Source organism: Artemia sp. Qi Xiang Cuo, chromosome 21 (assembly GCF_049724085.1).
Source record: "Artemia sp. Qi Xiang Cuo chromosome 21, ASM4972408v1, whole genome shotgun sequence".
In the NCBI taxonomy this organism is placed as follows: Eukaryota; Metazoa; Arthropoda; class Branchiopoda; order Anostraca; family Artemiidae; genus Artemia; species Artemia sp. Qi Xiang Cuo.
The window spans coordinates 38,931,218-38,955,801 of record NC_142814.1 but is presented as its reverse complement, the minus strand read 5'-3'; the positions used below and the strand labels follow the sequence as shown (position 1 = coordinate 38,955,801).

At 35.4% G+C, this 24,584-nt stretch overlaps 1 protein-coding gene across 3 annotated transcripts in view; it reads left to right on the top strand.

Moving 5' to 3' along the window:
* The first annotated feature begins 1,391 nt into the window (after positions 1-1,391).
* The window catches only part of LOC148939523 (uncharacterized), a 42,719-nt gene continuing 19,526 nt past the window's right edge, over positions 1,392-24,584 (top strand). The window contains exons 1-2 of one of the 3 annotated variants that reach the window (XM_089107168.1): positions 1,528-1,604; positions 3,303-3,418. The gene's annotated coding sequence lies outside the window, so the exon portion shown is untranslated. Of the gene's footprint in view, positions 1,605-3,302; positions 3,419-24,584 lie in introns of all 3 variants that reach the window. The other 2 variants (XM_089107167.1, XM_089107166.1) reach the window with 2 other exon arrangements.

Genomic DNA, 24,584 nt, shown 5'->3' with positions numbered 1-24,584 from the left:
TACTACTACGACTGCAACTGCTACGATTACTACTGTTATAACTACAGCTACTACGGCTAGTACGATTATTACTTCTACAACTACTACTACTAGTACTAATAAAACGACTACTACTGTGACTAATACAAATAAAACTACTGCTGCTACAACTGTTACTACTACGACTACTACTTATCGGCTAAAAATACTATGGCTGCTACCACTATGACTACTACTGTTATGGTTATTACTAATATTGCTACTACTATAACTACTACAGCTGCGACCACTACTACTACGACTACTACTGCTATAACTATTTCTATTATGTCAACTGCTACTACGACGACAACAACTGCTACTACATCTACTACTACTAATACGTTTACTACGACCATTACTACTGCAACAAATAGTAAGACAAGTATTACTGCTACAAGTACTATGACTACTGTTACTACTACTATTAACAATTACTATGGCTACCTCGGCGACAACCATTAGATTACCACCACTACTACTGTCCCTTATTGCAACTATTGCTACTACTACAACTACGAGTACTACGACCATCCCTTTTCCTACTATTACTATTACGACTAGTACAGATGCTACTACTACTATAATTACGACTACTGTCACTACTAATGCTACTAAAACTACTACCACTTTCTAAGCAACGAGCAAGACCAGATTGTGTTTCCATAATGCAAATAAAAAAAGTAAAAACTAGGAATTATTTTAAGACAGGGAATTCTTTTGTAAGTGAATTCTATATTCAAGGGCCGTTATCAGAATATCACAGAAAATTTTGACTGCTGATTACTAAGATATTTATCTGTTTATTTTTAGTATTTATTTTTTATAGTTGTTTTAACTTTTGTTATTTGGGCTACTACTAAGACAGCTGCAAATGCTACGACTTGTGCTACTACGACTCCTAATACTCCAACTAGCTCTACTGCAGCTACTACGACTGCTTTTATAGCTACAACTTTTACAAATAAGACTGCTACAATTACTACTACTATGACTACTTCAGCTATGAATACTACCATTATTTCTACGAAGATCACTGCTACGACTTCTTTAAATATCATGACTACTATTAGTCTCTTAAATTTTTAATTTTATATTCATGGCTGTTAAGATCCGAAAAAAGGTAACATTAATCCGAGAATCAAGGAAAAGCAATCCTGTATCGACAATTGGGAAAAGGACATCCTCTTCAAAAACCCATCAGACTTATCTCTAAAACAACATTTTGTGATTTTTGTCTGCTGTCTTGAAAGAATGAGCCAAATCGCATTTATAGAGATTAAGCATGTAAATTTTAAGAAGAAGCATTACTAGTAGATTGTTTTGTTTAAATTTCATAATCCCATAGTACACGAATTGAACTGTCAACTTCCTTGCCCTGTTTTGGGTCAATTTTAAGACCAAATTTTGTTTTGGGTTATATAAGAAAATATTATGTAGTTTAGCCCATACTAGGCACTGTTGTTTTGTGTTTCGATTTATTAGAAGAAATAAATTTCTTCACTAACAGGTTTCCTTTCCAAGCGTGGTGTCAGGCATATACAACTAATTACTGTACTTTTGTTGTCATCTTCTGTATTATATAGGTAAGATAATTTCAGTGTGCTGTTTTTGGTATCTTTCCTTTTAACATCAATTATGACTGGCCTCACCCAGGTTTCTTTCTAACATGGGCTAAGTTCTTCTGACTTACTTGGCTAAGAGAGATAGCCAAGGCTGTTGTATTTATGGTAGAATTATACATTTGGCTATCTTGGAAAGTGGTTATGCTACGAAAATGAAACTTTCAGGGATGAGTGTACAGGCTGAAATACGGCCTGGGAAGCATGGGCGCCCATAAGCTGAATTCCAGGGGAGGGCAAACTTCGTCTAATTGCTACTTTTAATGCTATATGATAGAAATCTAAGAACAAAAATGTAAAAATAAGGCAGCAGCATTCAGCCAGGGGGGGGCCCGGCCCCCCCCCCCCTGTGGGCGCCCATGCTGGGAAGGTATTTTGAAGTACCTACCTACACTCCTCCCTCTAGAGGGTCATGAAATTTGCCTACATGACAGGTCTATACCTAGCCTATTGAAATTTCAACAAAACTAAATTTTACATTAATTTTCAGCTATCAAATTCTTTTTTTCTGGCTTTAGTTCTTAAAATGCAATTCATGTTATTTTGAGTAGGCCTAGGATTTTAAGCCATAGCCTAGGCTATCATTATGTTTTTTTTCCAAATTTAGGAAATGTATTTGCATATCTTTTAAACCTTATACATTAGAGTTGAGCAAAGTTGTGGGTAAAATTCCACTTTAGCTACTTTGGGCTGTCTTGGAAAGGGGTTATGTTAGGAAAATGAAACTTTCAGGGAAGGGTCTACAGGCTAAGGTATGTCCATGGATCATATTTTGAAGCACCTACCTCCACTCCTTCTCTCTCTAGAGCATCCTGAACATTGATGACCTTAAAAATATGGGTATATGTTTACCAAATCATATTATTGACTTATGAATAAAATGAATAGGCCTATACCACTCAATGCCTTTTTTTATGCTCTTTCCAAATAGCCTATAATAATCATTTTTGTTGGAAATTAATTTTATCCCCACCCCTATATACCAATTCAGGATATATAGCCTATTTGCACTTTAGGGGGGTGGGGTAAAGTTTGAACTTACCTCCCATTTACATCTTAAATAAAATTTGCCCCCCCCTAATGTGCAAATATCTACCCTGAATTGGTATATATAGGGGTGGGGGTAAAATTCATTTCTGACAAAAATGATTATTAGGCTATATTTAGAAACAGCATAAAAAAGATATTGAGTGGCATATTCACTTTATTTGTAAATCAATAATATGATTTGGTAAATAGCCTATATACAAAAATGTGTGTTACAAAAATAAAACCTTGCAAAATAGATCTTCTGCTTAAATCAAGTACAACAAACATTTTTTCAGCTTCACTGCTTAGTAACATTCTAGTTGTTGCTTTTCACTATCTTGTAAAGGGGTTAGTTTGGGTAAGTGAAACTTTAAGTAATGAATCCAGGGCCAAAAATATACTCTGGGAAGGTATTGTTAAGCTTCCATCTTAGGCCTAACCCTCTTCTGATTTCTAAGTCTTAGAAATTTGACAACTATACCTATGGAAATTTTGACAAAAAAACATTTTATCTTAATTTTCAGTTATCAGTTTCCTTTTCTCTGGTTTTAGCTCTGAAAATGCAATTCCTGTTATATGGGTATTTAAGCCATATAAATGGTTTTTTCTTAAATTTAGGAAATGTATTTTCAGATATTTGAAACCTCATAAAGTAGGATTGAGCAAAGTTGTGAAGCTGAAAATAGTTTTCTTGTACTTCATTGAAGCAGAAGATCTGTCACTGCCCACTATAGAGAGAAGGAGTGGAGGTAGGTACTTCAAAATATCTTCCCAGGACTTAATTTAGTCTGTAGACACATCCCTTTGTAAATTTTTAGGTGACCCTATAGGCTGATTTAGCTGGAATGAAAGTGAAAACATCATTTAATGCCTTTTTTATGCTCTTTCATAGTTCATTAATTGCTTCTGGTGCAAATTTCATCTTGAGCCCTTTAAGAGGCCCCAAGGTTATTTTATATAAATTATACCATTTTTGAATTGCACAGTTTCAGCAAAAGTTTTGGCAAAGTTTCAAATTGGAAAATTCAGTACTATTTTTGTTGACAGCATTTGAAAGACTTGAAACTAAACTATCATATTTTCTAAACTATCTAAACTATTATATTTTCATCCTATTTTGTTTTATTTCATTAGCATTAATGAAACTTCACTTCTTGCATGTGTACCTGGATTCTAGGCAAGTACTTATATTTCTCTATTGCTTTGCATTTGTTGATGCTTTGTTCTCTTTGTGGACAGGGACCTTGACCTGTTAAATCCATTAGATCTGAGATCTGTTATTTCAGATCTCTTGGACATCAAATAGCATATTAATTTAAAACAAATCATATGAATATGGATAACAATAAAACTAAGAAAATAGGCCTCAATTATCAATAATAACAGACTCTCATGGATAGGCTAGATCTTGTGTCAAGAGTAGGAACCTGGAAAGTGTCTAAGCTCCAAACCTTGACCTTCCCCTTTTCTATAAAATTGTTGAGCCAAAGCTAATATTGTCTGGTATATACCAGGAAAACTGCTTATTGTCTCATGTTCACAATACAAGATCTTGAAAATGGTGGCTATAAGACAAAAGTACCAGATTTTCTAGAGTATAAGTTGGTAAAATATTTCTTTCTTGATTAATTTGCTAGCAAAAAGATAAACATAGCCTAGGCCTGCCACTTGGTACATCTTCTGATGTTTTCCATATCTAGTAATTCTTCCTCTTGCAAATGTACCCCAATCTCTCTAATAGAGTGGATATTGCCTAGATTAACCCTAGGCTGTATTAAAAAGTTTAGGTGTTTGCAGGTCTAGACTATGCTAGGTTTCCATTATTTTTGGGTGACATTCTAGACAAGTCAGTTTTTGCTGTCTTAAAAAGGAGTTAGGTTAAAAAATGGAACTTTCAGTAATGAATCTAGGGTCCAATATACTCCAGGAAGGTATTGTCCAACTACCTATGCTATTTTCTTCTGATTTCTAAGTCCTAGAAATTTGTCTACTTGACATGTCTTATACCTATTGGAATTTTGACTAAACAAAATTATACCTTAGTTTTCAGTTTCTTTTTCTTTGGTTCTAGTTTTGCCATAAAATTCCTGTTATTTGAATAGAATTTTAAGCCATTTCAATGGGTTTTTTTTCTAAATTTAGGGAGTGTATTTGCAGATCTTTGAAACCTCATTAGTTGGGATTCAGCAATGTTGTGAATCTGAAAATACTTTTCTTCTGCTTCATTTAAGCAAAAAATCTATTTTGCAACGTTTCACTTTTATAATACATTAAGGGTCACCATAGGTCAGTGAATGTAAATAGTCCATCTAGTCCATCACTCCACTAGAGAGAGGAGTGGATATAAATAGTTCAAAATATCTTCTTAGGACCTACCTTAGTCTTTAGATCCATCCCTGAAAGTTTCATTTTTCCTAACCGAATCTCTTTCCAAGATAAAGAAAATGTAGCTTGTCTAGAATTTTACCATTTTTGTGTTGCTTTCTTCCCAACATTAAATTCATATTGTCAATAAAGTTGATTTAAAACACCCCATACCAGTGAGTCTTAAATTATTTATTTATGTGAACAAATATTGAGCTGAATGTCAGTAAAAATGCTTTCTATAGTTGCATTCCAAAAAATGGACATTGCCTTGACTTCAATATGAAACCAAAATTATTGCATTGATGAACTTAGTTTTATGAAAGAATAAAAAAACAAATAGCTTGTATGAAAATTATGCATCACATCTTTTGTTAAATTTTGAGAGTACAAATGGAATATATTGGGATGAAAATCAGGGAGCATACAGTATAAAAACAATGTCAATACAGAATTCTTGTGTCAATAGAATTTTCAGACAGTTCATGGCACAAATAAAGAAAGACTTGTGTCTATAGTGACTTGAGACTCTAAAAAATTAATTTATTGCAATAAATGTTCAAAGAATTTTAGTCCTTTAGTGATTCCAAATATATAAAATTTATTAACTTTAGAGTTACCCATAAGAAGTTTCAAGCCTAAGAAATTTTGTATAACTTGAATAAAATGGCTAAGGATCCCATATAAGGAGTGCAGTTTTTGTAAAAATTGTAGCATTCTATTCAGCAACTCCAAGAACTTAATTGTACAGGTTTCCCTGAGAAGTTTATAATAGAGGAATATGTTTATACAGTTGTTGTTTTCCCTAGGGGTGATTACATTGAAGTAAAGGTTATAGAATATCAGAAGAGGGATTGTTCAAACATAAGAGTCCAGGGGTCCTTGTGCCCTTTTAAGTAACAGCTAAGAGTTCAGCACAAGACAGTTCTCATTTCTGCCATTCTGTGCCTCCAACCATTTTGAGGATGTATAGGTCTTAGTATAGAATTACCTTAAGCAGTATTCACATGCATGTCTAGCTAAAATCCCATGTCTAGACATGTGTCAGGCCAGAAATTAAGGTCTAGACAGCTACCAATCACAAGTAAATTTTGGTGCTTTGCTAGACAAGTTACAGCTAAGCATCCAGTTCTAGACTCTAGAACTCCAAGTCTAGGAGTTTTGACTACAGCCAATCAGAATATGTCAAGTTCCGCTGTGTTCATCATCTATGCTTACATTTTAAACTGAAATTTTACTTTTGTTTTCTCATTAATTGTTTTTTCATTTTAGGCAAATGTGCAAAACCAGACATAATAGTATACTAAGTTAATTGTTTGGTATGTCTTATGCGTTATCTTGTGACAGTAAAAAACAGGAATTATAATTTTGAAAGTTTTGCCTTCATAAGCTCTCTTGATTGGCTAGTTTGTGACAACTGTAATCCATTTGAAATTAAATTTGTAGTTTTAGCTAAGCACTGAATTCTTCTTTGGAATGGTAGTTGCCTAGACATTGATTTCTGGCCAGACACAGAGATGACAAGTGAATGCATGTTCATTTTGGGCCCTTGATAGGGCCCCAAAAAGTAAAACAGTCCATAGTAACCAACTGTTAAAGAGCATGTTTCTAAAAAAAAAACTGTCTAGTGAGAAAAAAATTGCCATCTTTAGCTGATTAAGAAATGGTAATCTTTATTTTCCTGGGTCTTAAAAGTAAAATTTTATTCTTAAAGAAAAATTTCAGGAATTTTTAAAAAGAACATGGAATCCCTTCAAAATGATATCACAGCAAAACTGATGTCATTTTTGTGGAGTTTTGGCTCTTTTTAAATGTTTTGCAAATTTCTTTTCATGCTAAACATTTTACTTTTGAGAATAATCATGATTCCTGAGTCAGTTGCAATTGACTTTGTTTGTCTAGCCAGTTTTTGAGCCCTTTAAAAGGTAAAGACTGTTTCCTCCAGGAGCAATTGTTTTATTATAAAAGAGCACAAAAAAGGCCTCAAGTGATGTATTCACTCATATCCAAGCTAAATTATGTTGTTAACTACAAATTTATCTTGGCTAATAGTTAGTTCTAAGCTAGTTTGGATTATCTCCAACTCTGTCACAATTGCTTAACTTTATGTGCTAGAAACCTGGAACTATTCTCTGCCAAGCTGGTGTTTGTTTTTCTTGTAACACAATATGGTCTAGACCAATGCTTCTCAACCAATTTTTGGCAGTGTTTTGCCTAGGCATTTCTAAAATCCTGAGGTGCCCTTGTAATATTTAAATTTTGCTATTCAAATTTTTACATGTATTCATTCAAAGGAAGCTTTAACTTGGTATGTTGGAAGCAAGCTTTAACTTGGTGTTGTATGCCTAACTTGGTATGTAGGTCATCCTCTAGGTATATTTTATACTAATGACAATATTGTTTGAATACACCACCTTTTATACAATGTACAAAATCATCGCAATATTATCATGTATCTTCTTTGCTATTTAAATGCATATGAATCTGATATTGTTCAAATGATTTTTTAGTTAAGGTTAGTTAAGGATAAAACATAGTAAGCCAAAGGGTGCATATCCCACCCATGACCCACCAAAATATTGCCATGCACCACTGGTGGGGCCTACACCCCATGTTGGGAATAATGGTCTGGACTATTAAAATTGCATTTAATTTTATAGTTTTGATAAGTTTACCCTTTGTATTAGGCTAGGAGATACAGTTAAAACTTTCTGGGAAAATTTTGATCTGTATACAATGAGATTTTGAATTTTTGGTTTGAGAAAGTGGGACAAACTCAATCCTCATTTTTTCATAATTCTCATGAAATACTAGGGTTCTTTGACATGGCGAATTTACTTGTATAATTTGTGCCCCAATTTAATTACTCTGTCATGAGTTTTACTTCTTTTTATGAAAGCATAACTTAGAACTTATGGGCACTACATATTTAAGTAGCTCTTTATACAATTACTATTATTATTTTATACAATCAGCAGTACTAATATTATAAAGTAAGAGTTTTGCTGTTTAAGTTTTTGTACAAATCTATATCATAGGGCTGCATATACGACTGTCTAGGGGTGTGTATTTCCCAGTGAAATGGTTATTTTATTAAGGAAGAGCATAAAAAGGCAAAACTTAGTGTCAGAAAACACACAAAAATTTAAATATAAATACAACAAACAGGTCTATGGCCAGTAAATGAAAACAAAAAAACAAAACACAAACATATACTTTGCCTGTATCTAACAGAAATCTTCAGCATCAAACTAAAACTAAAAAATATACATAAAACTAAAATAGACTAACCTAAAAATATAATATACAATTACTTAACATTTACAATTTGAAGCTATCTTTGTGAAACCACCTTGCAAAGTAACAGGATTAAACATTTAAAAATAACAAATGAACAAGGAATAAATTATTGTGACAATACTTTTATGCAAAGCTTTTGATGCTGCTATTTGCTTAGGTTTATTATTTGAATTATTTGAAAAAAACTACGTTTTCTAAAGAGTTAAAGAGGCTGAGTTACAAGGTCGAACCTTAAAACGTACAGGGATTAGGAGGCACAGTTGGGGGGCTGCCGCCCCCAAACCCCCACTTTCGCAGCCTTTAAATAATAAAAAAAAAATTTAAACTGAAAGTAAGGAGCAACATTAAATCTTAAAACGAACAGAAATTATTCCGTATATGAAAGAGGCTGTGCCCTCCTCAACGCCTCGCTCTTTACGCTAAAGTTCGTCTTTCTAAAAAATCTTTTTTTAAACAATAAAAACTTTATCTTAAAGAGAGAGGCGTTGAGGAGGGCACAGCCTCGTTCACATAAGGAATAATTTATGTTCGTTTTAAGTTTTAATATTGCTCCTTGCTTTCAGTTTAATTTTTTTTTTTTTATTTAAAGGCTGCGAAAGCGGGGGTTTGGGGGCGGCAGCCCCCAACTGTGCCTCCTAATCCCTGTACGTTTTAAGGGTCGACCTTGTAACTCAGCCTCTTTAACTCTTTAGAAAACGTAGTTTTTTTCAAATAATTTCTGCACGTTTTTGTACAGTTTATTACTTATTATTGCTTGACTAACTGTTAGCTGATCGTGTCAGGAGTTGAAGTTGGGGGGCTGCCGCCCCCAAACCCCCCGCTCTTGAACATTCTTGTGTTAAGGCTTTTAATTCCTGAATACTCAAATCACGTCGTACAGGGTGCCTCCTAATCCCTGTACGTTTTAAGGTTCGAACTTGTGACTCAGCCTCTTTAACAGCCCCCCAACTGTGCCTCCTAATCCCTGTACGTTTTAAGGGTTGACCTTGTAACTCAGCCTCTTTAACTCTTTAGAAAACGTAGTTTTTTTCAAATAATACACATAAACAGGTTAGACATGCTTTGTTATGAAAATTGACGCGCAGATATTTCCATAACAAAGCATGTCTAACCTGCTTATCTGTATTATTTGAAAAAAACTAAGGTTTTTCGTAAATGTAAATTCGGGGGATAATTTTTTCGGTCTGAAAATATCAAAAGGCCCTAACAGGTCAAATTCTGCTTCGAATGAGTCCTCATTCAACCGGATCCGTTGCCAACTGTAGCCTGTAGGCGTGGCTAAGAAAAAAAAAGAGATGATGAAGTTTAAGTGGCTATATTTGGTTTTTTGAAAACAGGGAAGGAGTGATCGGATTGAGCTGAAATTTCGAGGATAAGCTCCCGGGCCCTAGGAAAGCTTAACCTTTAAATTTCAGCCCAATCGGACAACGTTAACGGGGGGCTGTGGTGGGAGGGTCCAAACTTCCGGCCCAGTTTACCCCATAAAGATAAAGTCGGAGGAGGATGAAATTTTGCAAGTTTCTTAGTTTGAGCTTGGGCTACAAAATGCGATTACCGCCGTCTCTCTGCAACCTCTAGGACCTGAAATCGCTTAACATTGTGGTGGGTCGCCTCTTTATAGAGGCACAAGTGTGCCTCCTTGACTAACCCTTGGGACATTTTGCAATACTTTATTTTTATTGTTAAATTTGGGTTCATTTTTTAAATAGTATCAAACAGTTTGTGGTAACAAACTGTAAGCAAGGAGCAACCCAGCTCAATAGTAGCCAAAACTCTAAAAAACGGAATTTTAATACCAATAAATACATGAAAAGTATTAGATTTTTATGCTGATTTCAAATATATGTGTTTCATCAAGTTAAGTCTTACCCATCAAAAGTTATATGCCTGAGAAAGATACATGCCTGAGAAAATTTTCCTATTTTCGAAAAAAAGGGGAAACAACCTCTAAAAGTCATAGAACTTTAATGAAAATCACACCATCAGATTCAGCATATCAGAGAACCCTCTTACAGAAGTTTCAAGCTCCTATCTACAAAAATGTGGAATTTTTAATTTTTTTACCAGACACATCATGGATGCATGTTTATTTGTTTTTTGTTTTTTCCCCAGGGGTGATTGTATTAGGCCCGTTTTTTAGCTCTAAGATCTTACATCTTTCTGCAAAGACTATCGTTTTTTAACTCATCTTTGTTCTAAGATCTTACAGCTCACTGATATTAGCAAAAAGTGTGAAGACCGCCACTGTTTTGCCCTATAGAATAATGAGGAGAGAACTTTGATGATCTGCTCGTCATTGTTCTCAGACCGCTGATCAGAGCATAGTGATGAAAGATATTTGCACAAAAACGACCAAAGATATAAGGTCTTTGTTCAAAGATTTCGCTTTTAAGTGTTTTCTGTCAAAAGGTTTAACACCTTAGCACATTGATGAGTGAAAAAACAGGCCTATTTATTCAGTAGTCCTGGAATATCATGAGAGGGCTCATTCGAACGGGAAATAAAAGTTCTAGTGCCCTTTTTAAATGACCAAAAAAACTGGAGAGCAATTTGGCCCCCTCCCACACGCATTTTTTTCCAAAGTCACCCAATCAAAATTTTGAGATAGCCATTTTGTTCAGCATAGTAAAAATCTGACAAATATGTCTTTGAGGATGACTTAATCTCCCACAGTCCCCAGGGGAAGGGCTGCAAGTTATGAACTTGGCCCATTGTTTACATATAGTATTGGATAATGGGAAGTATGCAGATGCTTTCAGGAGGATTTTTTTCTGGTGGGGGGGGGGTCAGAGGAGGGGGTTATGGGGGAGGATGTTTCCTTGGGGGAAGGGACGTTTCTATGAATGAGGTAACAGATTTCCCAGCATTATTTAAAAAACAATCAGAAATTAAATAAACAAGTTTTTTCAATTGAAAGTAAGGAACAACATTAAAACTTAAAGTGAACAGAAATTATAAAGTATATAAGGGGGTTCACCCCCTAGTCAATATCTTGCTCTTTAAGCAAAAGTTGTTTTTAGTACTTTCAAAAGAGCTATCTATTCTAATTAACCTGCCTTTGTGATTCAGGGGTTTGTGATTCAAACACAATTCAAACTTTAGTATAAAGAGCAAGGTATTGACTAGGGGCGAACTCCCTAATATATGTAATAAAAACATACAAATATAGAAGTTCGTGATGTAAGTTTATTCGTAAGTTATGTCATAACAAAATTTCGAGAAAACCATTTAGTAAAAAAAGGTAAAATTAATATGCAAATTTTGTTCTAAATATTCATGTACAGTGACCCAAATCAAAGTTGCGTTAATTCAAAAATGTTCAGAAATTAAATAAAAAAACAAGTTTTTTTTAACTGAAAGTAAGGAGTGATATTAAAGCTTAAAATGAACAGAAAGCATTCGGTATATGAAAGGGGCTGTCCCCTCCTCCACGCCTCACTCTTTATGCTAAAGTTTTTTATTGTTTTAAAAAACAGCATTGTGAGAAAGAGCCTAACTTTAGCATAAGGAGCAAGGCATTGAGGAGGGGACAGCCCCTTTCATATACCAAATAATTACTGTTCGTTTTAAGTTTTAATGTTGCTCCTTACTTTCAGTAAAAAAAAAACTTGTTTTTTTTATTTAATCATAAATAGGATCAATATTTATATTCCCAGTATCTCTATTAATGAATAAACCTGTAAAAATATGTTTTTTATTTCTAATGCCTCAAGAGCCAATTGCATGAAACCTTTATCATTGGAAATGGCTGTTGCCTCCTCAAACTGCACAAAATGGTGCAAATTAAAAAATATGTTCTGCTAAGGCTCAAGTGAAACTTTGTGGAGGTTTTGTAAATTTTAGAGCATTATCTATTGAATTTTGGTGCTTAATAAATTGTTCCACAAATTGCTGTTGTGTTTGACCAATATAAAATTTCCTGCAAGAGCAGAGCAAGGGATGCTATAAACTCCACTTGACAAAATATTACGTGTTATATCATTTCCAGAATTTAGAAAGTTACTCAATGGCCTGATCGATTTAAAACAAGTTGCAATATTATGTTTCAATAAAGTTTTATTAATTTTCTCCCCAAGGATTGGTATGTAAGGTAGTGAAGTGTATCTATTGGAAATTGTATGGTCCAAAAGTTGAGAACCTTTGTTTTTATTACCTTTTTCATGCTTAATCTGCCTATTCTGTATTATTTCATTTACAAATGTTCCAGGATACCTGTTGCAAAATAAAATATCTCTCAAATACTATAGTTCACTATCAATATACTCTGGGGAACAAATTTTTAAAAACTATTAACCAATGATAAGACTGTTCCTTTTTTTTACTGAAATTGGGTGAGATGAATCAAAGACTAAATACATATCATTATGAGTTGGTTTCTATAAATTGAAAAAAGTAAACCATTATCACCCTTTATTAATAAAATATCTAAATAGGGTAGACTATCTTGTTTTTCTAGCTCTGGTGTAAATTTAATATTTTTGTCAAACCTGTTTAAATGGTTGAGACAAATTTAAGGAATCCAAACCATCTTCCCAAAAGCATAAAACATTATCCATAAACCTACCCCAGAAGCAAGGAGACAGACGAAAACACTGAATAGCAGACATTTCTATCAAATCCAAAAATAAATTAGCCAGGATTGGACTTAAGGAGCACCCATTGCTAAACCCAAGACCCGTTGATAAAGTTCTCCTCTAAAACCAAAATAAAAGGAATACTTGTTTACCAACAAGACCAATTTCATAATGACTTCAACATCCAGGCTTGCCAACGTTACATCTTCAATCAATTCAAGATGTCTGTATTTTATTTTTTAATATGAATTCACCCTTTTAACATCACAATTGGTGTACATAGATACAAAATCAAAAAGGGAAATTTCCCTTTTTCTCTTGTGGGAAATTTTACATCAGTCAAATGCACCAGCAATTTGTGGAACAATTTATTGAGCACCAGAATTCAATAGATAATATTCTAAAATTCACAAAACCTCCAGAAAGTTTCACATTAGCCTTAGCAGAACATACATTTTTTAATTTGGACCATTTCGTGCAGTTCAAGGAGGCAACAACCATTTCCAATAATAAGTTTCATGCAATGGACTCTTGAAGCGTTAGGATTAAAAAAACAACAACATATTTTTGCAGGTTTATCAATTAATAGAGATACTGGGAATATAAACATTGATCCTATTTATGATACTATTTTAAAAAATGAACCCATATTTAACAATAAAAATAAAATATTGCAATATGTCCCAAGGGTTATGTCAAATAATAAACATAATCAAATAGCAGCATCAAAAGCTTTTATGTTGCAATAACTTATTCCTTGTTCATTTGTTATTCTAAAATGTTTAATGTGAGGTGGTTTCATGAAGGTAGCTGCAAATTGTAAATATTAAGTAATTGTATATTGTATTTTTAGGTTAGTCTATTTTAGTTTTATGTATTTTTTTAGTTTTAGTTTATTTTTTTCTTTATGTTGAAGACGCCTTGTTAGATACAGGTAAATTTTTTTTTTTTTTTTCATTTACTAGCCACAGCCCTGTTTGTCATATTTATATTTATAGTTTTTTGTTTTTATTCAAAAAGTAGTGTGTTTACCTTCTCCCTATGTCAGTAATAGAATCATGTATGTATTTACCATATCAGACAGCTGATTATTACTTCAGCAGTTGGATCACTGAAAAATATATTAAACCACCTTGAAAGCATATTGTTTTGCCATTTGATTTGTACAAGTTTTCTTAATGATTATGACCTCCCATGACATTTGAGGATTTTCTTCTTTTTTGGCCTAAGTGACTAAAAAGAATGGAGGTCAGATACCCCCTCCCCCTTTTTCCCAATACATCTGATCAAAATTTTGAGCATTACTTCTTAAACTGAGAGGGATATAATTTTGCTGAACCTATAAAGCCTTTTCAGTAGAGGCACAGATATGAGCTTGTGAGCACTTTCAAGCTATTCTGGGCTGTAGATTTATGCCTAAGGCTCATTTGCCTACTTTGACAACTATATGATAAGGGAAGCTGCCTCTAAAATCAAGCCTCCACTCCTTCTTTAGCATAGATTGAAATTTAGCGTAGTTTGGATCATTCCTTGGGAAATACCTTGTTAAGGTTTACATCCAAGAAAATCAGCCTCCAAGCCAAACTAGAATTTGCTTTCAGCATGAAGACATGCATAGACTTGCCCACAGACTCTTCAAAGTTTTAAGGAGGGACAAAAGGGGGATAGGAGCTTGCAAGATTTTCTAGGCCCTAATTTGGACAGAAAATTGTTTCTTGAATATTTTATTATTTGCAGTTACAAATCTTTGGAACTGCCATGCCAAGGTATAATTCAATAGAAGCAGACTAAAACAGGCTCGTTTTTTTTCAAGTTTCCAGCAGTTTTTTTTAGAGCCTTTTTTGAACATTGAAAAAAAAAACTTACATAGCAAGTCAAAGAAAAGAAATGGTTTCTTTTCCAGTGGTGTTAATTGAGGGAGAGGAGTGAAGGATCATGTGCCCTCTAGATTTGGAAAATTACTTTTTTGGGATGTTTTCATCAAAACATTCCTTTTTTGGTATTTTGATTATAGAAACTGGAAGGAACAATTCCCCCCTGCTAGATTTGTAAAAATACTTTTGCCCCCGGGGGGACTAAATTTTTATGAAATGACATCACTGAAAAGAGATTACATTCCCCCTCAGTACTATAGCCTCTAGTATCCAGTTTCGTGGCACATTTTTGTCTCTTAATTTTTAGCATACAAAAGCCCTAAAAAGGGCTTATCCCAGATTTGCCTCTCAATTACTCTTACTATCTGTCATGGCTTTTTCTACAATTAACCATGACTTGATGTCTACTGCAAAATACTTGATTTCAATTCTGTTTTAATTTATCAATACTTGACACATAATTCAGCAGCTACTCTGAACTAGGTACAGTGCTACAGAATATGTGAGAAATAATGGTGTTGTATTGTAGACTAATGCTCTTGAAGACTACCAATGCTTTCAATGTGCAAATATTACCATGTTTCAAAATTGTCATAAGTTCCCAGTTTTCCACCAGTAGTTCAAGGAGCAGAATGATTACAATTGAAGAAAAAACTAAAAAAGTTAATGGCTAACTTCTTTTTTGCATTATTTGCCCAATGGGGCTTTTACTTTCATTATTTGAGGAAAGACGCAAATCCAGCAATACAAATTCTTTGCGTATGGTAGTTCCTTTGTATTAAACTTTATGTTAATGCAAACTGCCTGTTCCAGAGATTCACTTGTTCTTCTCACAAAGCTATTCCTGTACCACTTCCCTCAATAAAAAAAAGTATTTTTTGCAGTTTGAAAAAAGAACTAAAAAGCCAGTAGACTATTTTCTTTTATTCCTGAATTTGCAGGATATTCCAAAGATTTGCTTAATTGTATCATCAAGCTATTGCTGTACCACTGCCCTCATTAAAGAAACAATACGTTAGGAAAAAGAGCTAAAAACATAGTAGACTATTTTTTATTCCTGAAATTACAGTGCTGATATTTCTAAGTAAGCTGTTATGCTTCTATTCTTTTTCCTTATGCCATTACAAGGTTGTAAATGTCTGCTGAATCTTCTTTTGAAGGAGTCAACAGAGAAAACCTTAGGGATAATCACAGTTTATATAATTATCCAGTAAGCTTATTGCAGATCATTTCTGGTCTTCGTTCTCGGTGCAAACAAAAAGCTCCTCCCATTTCTTTCTTCACTTATGGATCAGTGTGTTTGCGTCTATCAATGAGAAATGTTTACAAACTGCATTATTCGTAATAGCGAGTTTCCACTTGTTTCCGATTGTTTCGCGTCTGACTTGTCTACCCGTGAAAAGATCTGATGCCGCTTATGTTTCTATCTGCAAAAACGTTCTCCGGAGCACTCGCACCCCGGTCCGGGTTTTTATAATGGGTGAGATAGAGAATGATCATACTGGATAATTATATAAACTGTGGGGATAATCTTCAGGAAAATAATCCCAAATCTAAGTGCACTGTTGAACAAATCTGTTAAGGGGCATCACTCTAACGTACACAATTGTTGCTCCAAAAAAAATCTGAATACACTAATTAGGTTTGTTATTACTACAAGGTTATTGTAGCAACAAGTCACCAGATGCCAATGCAGCAGCGTGTGCTCTCCTCTGCTCCCTTCTGTTCTAAGCTTCACTCTTTACTCTGTTGGGAAGTTCTAATTTCTTTACAATGCTATATTGTTTTATTTTGTTTGCATCTTTTTGAATAGACTAAAATTGAAGTTTTTGCATACTCTTCCTCTTGTTAATGCTACCAAGATAGTATTGGTAGATTTTAATATTGGTTTGTAATAATAATGAAATTACAACAAAGACTATACATCTTTTCCATCATAAACAACAAATAACAAGTAGAAAAATAGGGAATTTTTCCATAGGACAGTTGAATTCCAGACTTTAAATAAATATTTTGACCCTGTGTCCAAAATAGTTAGAATTCTACTGTCTTACACAAAAGAATTCCCTATTGTTGGCAGCTTTTATTCTCTGAGTCCTTTTACCATAAATATAAATGCTTTTTCATATTAATTTGCAGTCATTATTTCAAAATTAAACAAAGCTAAATTTTCATGATCTAAATTACCTAAATAGGAATTTAATAGCCTACTCTATAAAATTTATCTACCAGAGAAATATATTTCAATAAATAAATTTCTAATGATACAAACTTAAAAAAGAACTGTAGTTCTTAGAAAAATACAAAAAAAACTACTGTCTTTCTTTAAAACAAACTCACCAAACTAACATATATAATAGTATAATATGCTATATATAATTATATATAATGACTATCAGTAAAGCCTGTCAGAAATCAGTAATTTTAAAGAAAAAAAAATTATCCAAAAGCCATTATTTGAATCCTGGACCAGTCTGCACATTTCAAATAGTCTTGCATTCACATTATTGTTACCTTAAATTGTAGCTATGAGCAATCTAAGGGGTTCTCCTTGTAGAACCCCAGAATGATGACTTGAATTGTATACAAAGTTCATAAGTGACTAGGTGCTGTTCCGTGTTCAGTAGCATCCTAAATAATTTACACTCTGGAGAACCACTCAGCATCTAGCCTTCATCTGGAAACACGAACAGATTCAGCAATAATTGTTTCATTTAATAGTTTGTTCCAATTGTTCATAATGCATGATGAAAATACTTGAGTTACAGACTCTAGATATTGTAGACTGCTTGACAAGTTTCAAGTGATGACCTCTAGTTCTTGAGTTGGTACCAACAGTAGGGGATAATGCTGGGAGAGCATTAGCCCTTAATAACTTTTAGCCTAAAATGGTATCCCCTCTATTTCTCCTGTAAACAAGTGTAGGGAGATTCAGCTTTGACAGTGTTACAGGGTAGGAAAGCTCCTGCATGCCAGATATCACTTTAGTAGCATGTCTCTGTGCATCTTCAAGAACTTTTATGTCTTTTAAAGTAAAGGGAGGCAAGAGATATTCCAACTTCAAGCTTAGGATGCACAAATCCCTTTTATAGAAGACTGATGGCTTTCATGGCACTTTATTCACATTATTATGGCACTTATTTATTCTTTTGTGAGCCAATGCTCAAAGTCTAGCTAAATTAATTATTATCCTGTATTATCAGGATAAGCTCAGGAAACCCATCGATTTTTATGTATAAATACTATATTCATATGGTGACAATCAAACTCAATAAGTCCTACTACCTCAGTCAGTTGAGTGTGTGATAGTAATCTATCTTTCACCATCCTACTCAGCTCCCAGCTTTCACAACTTGCGAAGATTGGGCAAGAAGAGCACCATAAGGTACCCCAAAAGAATGCTGGTTGTGTCTACTGAGAGCTTTTATCCATATCAATTCTCGATTCTCTTTGTCAATAACTTCTGTCCCTTTTGCAATCCATTTTTTTTTCACTTCCCTAATATGTTGAGGGATAGCGTCCTTGCACCCTTGCTGCCTCCGTCTTCTATCAAATAGGGACTGTTTTGTTTCAGCTGTTGCCAGGTAGGATATTAATCTATCTTTCATCATCCTACTCAGCTCCCAGCTTTCACAACTTGCTAAGATTGAGCAAGAAGAGCAGCATCCCCATCATGCTTCTTTAGTCAAACCACCCAAAACCACCACACTATCATAGTCATCTATTAACAAATATAAACAAATATCACCCCAAATCTTATCAATTTGAGGAGCAAATCAAGGAAAAAGTTGGGTAAAACCTTTTAGGTTATCAAGGTCATCATAGACCCTAGCTGATTTCTCCAAATTCTTCAAAGTGTCTCTGTTCTCGTTCAACATTGCTTTTTTCCATGCTAAGTTGTAGTTTGCGGTACCTTTTGTTCTCCATTCAACTTCTTCAATTCCAGCTCCTCCTGCGGAGAGCGTTATTGCTCCACCAGCTCTAAGACTGTGTGGTGTCTCTCCAGCTGATAGCCCAATCTCCGTTAACATAATCTTCAGGGACCTATAAATGGTTGCATAATCGATGGGCTTATTTATGAAGGCATTGCCTCTTATTGTCCTAAACACGAACCCGTATGAGAGCGATAAGCCACATTCTGTTGCATAACTAAGGTAGTCTTGCAAAGCTTGAACCAGGCAACATTTTTCATCCTGCGTCCGGAAAAGAGTAAATGTATTAGAATTTCACTGCCTCAGAGTTTTCCCAAACGTATGGTTAAACAACAGACCCTCTTTATCCGGGAAGAAAAGGATCTCTTTACTTTTAGTTAGAGCTAAATCTGAGGCTCTATCTCCTCCAAAGAACTGTATAATAAAGAAGGCTCTATTACGTGAACATGCTAAGGCACCTGAATAATCGCCCTTTGTTTTAAGCAGCACGGAGTTAGACCACAAATGTATTGACAGCCTTACCAGTTTCCAAATTTGAAAAGGTATTGATTGTTTTGGAGTAACTGAATGCTGAGCCTGTTGTGCTCTGATAGCTGCTAAGAGAGACCTCACTTCGTAAGTCTTGGCTGGATTCCCTGAGCCTGATTCCTCTGACCAGGTTTTGGTGCAGCCCACAGCATTGAAAATTGCAGTAATATGTCCAATAAGGGAATCGACTGTCCTTGCTGCCAGGGTCCTTTTACATCCACAATCTGATGGACGGGTTGCTAAATTTGGGCACTCAAAACGATGCAAAATAGTTCTTCCCTTTTCTTCTCTCGATATCAAAAAGAAAACAATATTTCCAGGTAAACAGTTTGAAAGCGTTTTATCAAGACCCCTAAAAAAGTTCTCTAGATCCTCCTGCAATCTTGATTTCTGTTTCCCATTGGGTGAAGTCCAGAGCAGATCAACCAAATCTTTTCGCCTGGTTTCCCATCTTATAAGGTTATGTTGGGTATGAATCTGCAATCAAAATCGAAGCATTTTAGACTTTGAATAATTTTTATTTATCAAAATCATCATTTTTCATGAAATACAAATACATAATAGACTTGCATATGCTCTAAAATTATAAAATTTGACTCTTACTGCTACTAGATCACTTATCAGACCTTTATTATCTTTGAGATATCCCTTCTTCAAAGGAAAACGCAAAACCTTCTTATCTCTTTTTTTCCCTAAGGGCAAGAAATCTTCGGCATATGTTTATATGATGGGCCATCATGGTGCTTCTTTTTTAAAAGAGCACAATTGTGACTTTCACATGCATGCTTAGCAAATGAACATGTGGGATCATACAAAATGGGGGGAAACATAATAATTTTCCAATGGAGACAATTTATGGGTAAAGAAATCAATTCCAACTGTACCAGGTGGCGGATATGGTGAATAGAAACGCAATGGAACCCCTTGAAGATCATGCTGAACATTTGATTGGAATGCCATTAAATCAAATGTGTGCCCCCTCCCTTCACCAAAAGCTTTTTGCACTTTAGACCATGCCCAGCCACTAAGCATACAATGTTGTTTCTCAATCAATCTTGAAGGCGCATCAGCAAGATTCAAACTCGTGGGTACATAAATCATATTCAACCAAATATTCCATTTTACAACTGATAGGAACAGTTCCTTCATTATGTTGTTAAGATCCCCAGCAACACCCCTGGACAAGGTCCAGCTATCAACAACCGCTTTGTTATCCACCTTAGCTATCACCCGGGAATCTCTGACCAGTTCTGAAACAGCTAGGATGGCGTTTAAGACAGCTTTTGCCTCTTTTACATGTATAGGTGAAGTGTTAAATCAGAAGGTGCAAAGTAATCAGAAAACTTCACAACTTTATTCGTGGGTGATCTAAACGAGCTGTTAAATAGAAGAAGAAGAAACGAGCATGTCCATTTGTAGTTGCTCGCATCCGTAAAAATCACCAACTATTTGTGGGCTGTACTCCTCCAAGGGAAAACCCTTGGTGAAGCTTTTAAACATCCCCAAAATCTTATCTCTTCAATCACATTTTCTGGTATTTTTCCTCCTGGCAATTTTTCTTTCCCAGCCTCCCAAACACGAGGAACAAGATTTTATAAAAAGACGTGCATGAGGGAAGGCAGGGGTGAAGCTTACTACCTTTCCTATAAACCTCTGCAAGTCTTTAACCTTTACATAAGGTTTACCAAGGAGCTCAATCCTCAAAGTTTCAAATTTCTCCACCTTATCCTCTGGTATTATAAAGGAGCCGCTTTTAAAGTCAATAAACATGGAAAATGTTTCACTTTTGAGGATGAATGTAAGTTTGATTTATTTGATATAAAAAATCCTAATTTTCCCGCCAGCGATATTACGAATCTAAGGTGTTGTTCTCCCACAGAGTGAGAATCGGGGCCAGGTGGGATGTAATGAAACGCGTCATCATAATACTTCCCTCCCCATCCCCCCGCTTTCCTGTAAATAAGGGTTGGTATTTCCGAAATTTCCGCATAAACATATAGAGATAACCTAGAGCCAAAAGTCACCACAGTCCAAACAAAATACCAGTCTTCTTCGTCATCTACGTGTACGCCCGGGTATTTAAATCCAAGGTACGTTCTGCTAGTTGACCTGACAAAAACGTGGTCATAAGCACTATGTTCATCTACCAAAAAACCTTCACCATACACATTTAAATATGGTTGTATATCCAACAATGTGTCTAACGAAAATGGGAGATCTTTTATCCATAAATTCAAAATCGTTTCATCGTGACATAGCCTTGGTTTCTCTGGTTCTATAGTAAGTCCCATTACCAGTTTTGGAGTGTCACAATATCCTACCTTTCCCCATGGCAGCACTGATCCATTACGAATCCATGTTATAACAGTTTGTTTAACAAAATACTGAAACAGGTCCACTGATTTTGAATTAGGAAATTCTGCTGGAACTGGTACAACTTAATCATAGAAATTCCCTCTATAGACACCCTTATACGGAACAAAGTAAGCTTCTAAGTCAACCATATTAGTGATCCAGCCTAAAATTTCTTCTGAATGTGTGAACCCTATCGCTTGTGAGACTTCTTTCCAATGCGATATGTGATTCACTAAATTTCCGACGATAAAACGTCGAGTGTCTAGGACTACATACTCCTTTCTTTGATCCAAATGATCAAAACTCATAAGTGGCTTGCATGAGGGTGGACAGGGGTTTTAACCGGACTCCCTTGTGCATCTGTCCATGTCTCTGGTCCATAATTTGGGATCTAAAAATATTTATCTTTTAGACGTTTTACATATTAGCAAAACTGCTATGGATTTTAATCTTTCTCAAAGGTCTTCGTATTCCTCTAAGCAGTTGTTCCAAATAAATTTTTGGGCCAATTCCTACCTAGCCATTCTTAAAACCTATTACTTTCCTTGTCGTAGTCACTTTGCTATTCAAACTTTTACCAATATTCCCCTGAGGATGCTTAAGATGACATTAACCTGGTATGTTCCTTTTTTTTTTTAGTCCAAATGCAGCCGAGTGTGAAGTCATTCATATTTTTTTTTTTTTTAGATACGCTTTAAAGCATAGTCAGCTGAAGGGTGCCCGTGCTGTTCATGACTCACCCAAATATTGCCATACCCACGCTGGAACTCACGTCTCTAAGGACACCGTGTTTCTGTAGTACGCCTACGCACATCTACACATTTCCACACGTATTTCCGTAACTACAGGGCTCAGTAGGGAAAAATAGAACTAAATATAAGAGAATATATGGGGTAAAAGGGGAAAAAAGAAAAAGATATGATAGTAACGAATAAACGAAGACAATACTGTTTCACTGTTTTAATTGTGGACATCAAACATTCATATATACAAGACCCAGATAAGACTGGTTTAGAAAGAACAGGAAAAGAAACTTTACTCCTCATTTTTTGGTGTGGTTTTTCCCACAAAACAGTCGGCCACCGAATGTGACCCTGAACCACAATTGTAGCATCTTCTGCCACCTCTGTCCCCACGACCCCCCCTGTATCTCTGGGGGGGGGGAAGTTCGAAGATCCATAAGGATTATACCGTGGGTTGGGATTATACGATGGGCTTAAGGCGTATTTAGAGAGAATTGCCACTTGAACCTCTTGGCACTTTTCAAACGGCTGTTTTTTTGTGTGTCAAGTTTTAATTTACTCTTAAGCAGTCTCCGCAATTCCCCGAAAGTCGCTTTCTTCGTAGACGTGCCGATCACATTAATTATGCTATGAACTAGCTCATGCCGGGGAAAACTTACATACGGTAAGAACTGTTCGTACGCCCCCCGATACTTTCCCCCTTCAGGGTCACCGGTTGAGGTTGCTACAGAAGCGAGATGTCTCAAGCGAGACATGAATAACGGGCCAACAAAATCTGACGTCGACTTGGCCAGTTCAAACAATTCACACCTTGCTCTCTCTACTGAAGATGTCCCTATCTGGGATATTAATTCCGCCTTAATTGATTGTGTGATTTGCCTGATTACCTGTTGAGACGGCTGGAAGTACCTTGTTGAGCACGAGGCCTCTCCCTCAAGTTGTTTCGGCACTGTAGTTGATTGGGTACTTTCCCGATTTGGTACCACTATTGGGCTTTGGATAACTTGCTCATGTCTTGCATGATTTTATAGTTCTAACAGCAGCAACAAAAATGTTTTCACCGACTAAAGATCCGTAGCTCCGAGTAAGAGGACTACTGACGATCTTTTCTTGCTCGTCAGCCATTCAGTAGCTGGCCACAACATGGGCGCCCATAAGCTGAATTCTAGGGGGGGCAAACCTCGTCAAATTGGCATTTTTAATGCTATATAAAAGAAATCTCAGAACAAAAATATAAAAATAAGGCAGCATCATTCAGCCAGGGGGGCGGGAGCCCCCCCCCATATTGGCGCACATGGGCCACAATTCCTCCTCCTCGCAAGACTCAAACTTTTTCCCTCGGATTTTTACCTCTGTTGGTTTGAATTCAAGAGACGATTTTCCTTCCTTGAATTTTATTATCGCATCTGAAAAATCTCTGCCATTAATGCACGTCTTCTCATTCACATCAATTGAAGGCATTTCTGCAAAACAAAACGAAAAGGTGATAACTTGCCCACATACTTTGGCTAACGCTTAATCTAGAGTCAGAACTTTCTTTTCATCGTATCTTGACTTCCAGTCATTCCTTATTATCTTATTTCATTCTAATTTCCCGTGTCTCCAAATCTCAGAATCATAGGATTTTTACTCTCAATCTGATTAAATTTAACATTTTCTTCTTTTTTTTCAGCTCCCTTAGAATAAGAAATGAGGCCGGAAAGAAAACTAGTGTATATTTTTTTTTCTTATAGCCTAATTTCAAGTACTTGTTTTGTTATTTTCTTATTTTGTTTTTATTATCTTTTTGTCTTCGTCACAGTATCTTTAGCATTGTTTTTTATCATTTCCCAAAATTTTAATAGCATCAATGCGATAGGCTCACAAAAGATTTATCAACCCCTCCCTTCTTAGCAATGGAGAAGGGCTATTAACCCGTTTCACAAGATTCTCACTTTGTCTTCGAGGAAATATGACATAGGTGAATCGACGCGAGGGTGTCTTGACCGTCACCCGGGTAATTTTTCACAATCTTATGCATAATAAGTTTTCTTGTTGGCAACAGCCTTCTGTCAGCGTTTTAAGCCCCTGGTCTTCCACGAAACCAACGGCTAGATTTAACCGCACGAGACAAACCCACTTTTTTTCTTCTTTACGATCTGGAAACGAAAATATGCCGTAGCGACGATTTTTGCCACTCTACATCAATCATTCATATTCTTCTAGATATTTCCTCGAAACATCTCATTTATTTTCAAATGAGCAA